Source organism: Nicotiana attenuata, chromosome 12 (genome assembly GCF_001879085.1).
Source record: "Nicotiana attenuata strain UT chromosome 12, NIATTr2, whole genome shotgun sequence".
Taxonomy (NCBI): Eukaryota; Viridiplantae; Streptophyta; class Magnoliopsida; order Solanales; family Solanaceae; genus Nicotiana; species Nicotiana attenuata.
This window is the reverse complement of record NC_032000.1, coordinates 52,220,651-52,222,909: the sequence shown is the minus strand read 5'-3', so window position 1 is coordinate 52,222,909 and position 2,259 is coordinate 52,220,651.

The window sequence follows — 2,259 nt, the reverse complement described above, 5'->3', positions numbered from 1 at the left end:
GAAAGAAACGGTGCTGCGAACGTTGGCAGTCACCTCGCTAAACTACTACAGCTCTGCCTCCACACAGCCAATACCCGCTACCGGGTGAATAAATACCTGCAACTGCACACGAGGTGCAGGGAGTAAAGTGAGTACTCCAACTCAGTGAGTAATAAAGGTAAATAACAACTGAGTAGTAAGAAAAATCACGTAAAGCAACCAACATGCTGTATAGAAGCAGGGTACAATCCTTTGAAAAAATAGTGAAGCTGTCAAATCTTTAGAATTATATTGGCTCAGTTTAAATCTCTTTTGAAAATGATCTTTTCAACAGTTACGAAACGATTTCAAAACAGTTAGTGCTGATAAGCACAGAAAAATCCGCCCCTCGGGCACAAATACCGCAGTATAACAGGTAAAAAGGCAAGTAGATATGCAAGATGAGCACATAAAAGTTCGCCCCTCGGGCAATATCTCAAAACAGTACCAGCCCCTCGGGCTCACTCTCAGAACAGTATCATATAGTAACCGCTGCGGCGTGCAGTCCGATCCACATCTCGCTGCGGCGTGAAGCCCGATCCATATATCGTCGACGGCGCTCACTAGGGGTGTGCAGACTCCGGGAGGGGCTCCTTACGGCCCAAGCGCAATATCAAGCCACCTCGTGGCATATAACATAAGGCCTGAAAGCCTTCTCACATCACTCATAAGGCCTGAAAGCCTCCTCACATCACTCACAAGGCCTGAAAGCCTCCTCGTATCACTCATAAGGCCTGAAAGCCTCCTCACATCACTCACAAGGCCTGAAAGCCTCCTCACATCACTCACAAGGCCTGAAAGCCTCCTCACATCACTCACATATCCTCACAATGGCCCTCGGCCTCACTCAGTCCAGAAAATATCATAAGCCCCTCGGGCATCAATAAAATAGTAGTGCTCAGCCCAAACAACAGTGGAAATATCATTTAAGTCTCAAAGTTCAATTAAAGCGGCTGAGTTTGTAAAACAGTATAATCAACAGGATTGAGTTCAAGTAGTATATCAAAATAGTGAGGAAACAGTGATAAAAATCCCCGAAGGGTTCAGATAATTGGCACGAAGCCCAAATATGGCAATCAGCCCAAATCATGATAATAACAAATAAGTTTCAGTCAAATACGCGGTAAAATCATCAATCGGGACGAACCAAGTCACAATCCCTCAACGGTGTTCTACCCCACACTCGCTATCCGGCGTGCAAGTCACCTCAATATAGCACTACGGTGTGCAATCCGGGGTTTCAAACCCTCAGGATATCATTTACAATCATTACTCACCTCGAACCGGCTAAATCTCTAGCTCACGACGCCTTTGCCCCTCGAATCGGCCTCCACGCGCGTCGAATCTATCCAAAACCAGAGCGAATACGTCACAATATGCTAAGGGAACAAGGCCCAAGCGAAAACAATCGAAAAATATCAAAAATCCCGAAATTAGCAAAACCCGAGCCCCGGGCCCACTTCTCAAAACTCAGAAATTTTCACATCATCGGGTTCCTTAACTCGCCGCGAGTTCATACATATCAAAATTACAAAAATCGGAGTTCAATTGTCCCCTCAAATCCCTAATCTTAGCTCTCTTAAGTTCAAGCCCTAACCTCCATTTTTAGCCCATGATTTCTTAGATTTCCCGCCTTAATTCATATAATAATACCATAGTATTGTGGTTTAAGTCCAAGAATCCTTACCTTATCGAAGCTCCTTGAAATCCCTCTTCAAAATCGCCCACAATTCTCCAAGTCCGAAGTTAGAAATGAGAAACCCTCAAAAATTCGTGAAGAAGACCAATTAAATATTCTGCCCAGTCATTACCGCATCTGCGGTCATATTGTCGCTTCTGCGACTTCCGCTTTTGCGGTCAATATCCGCTTCTGCGGAAATTCACTTATGTCCATGATCCGCTTCTACGGTCCAAAAGTCGCATCTGCGACTCCGCAGATGCGGTCCCCACTCCGCATCTGCGGTCCTGCCAAGCCCACACGAAAACCGCTCCTGCGATCTACCTTCCGCACCTGCGAGACCGCTTCTGCGGTTCCTTTTCCGCAGAAGCGGAAATACCAGAAGCAGCAAGCCTGCAATTTGCACAAGTCCAAAACTCATCCCGATAGCCATCCGAAATCACCCCGAGGCCCTCGGGACCTCAACCAAAAGTGCCAACCCATCCTAAAACATCACCCAAACTCGTTCCAATCATCAAAACACCTCAAACAACACCAAAACCATCCAAAATTACCTCGTAAAT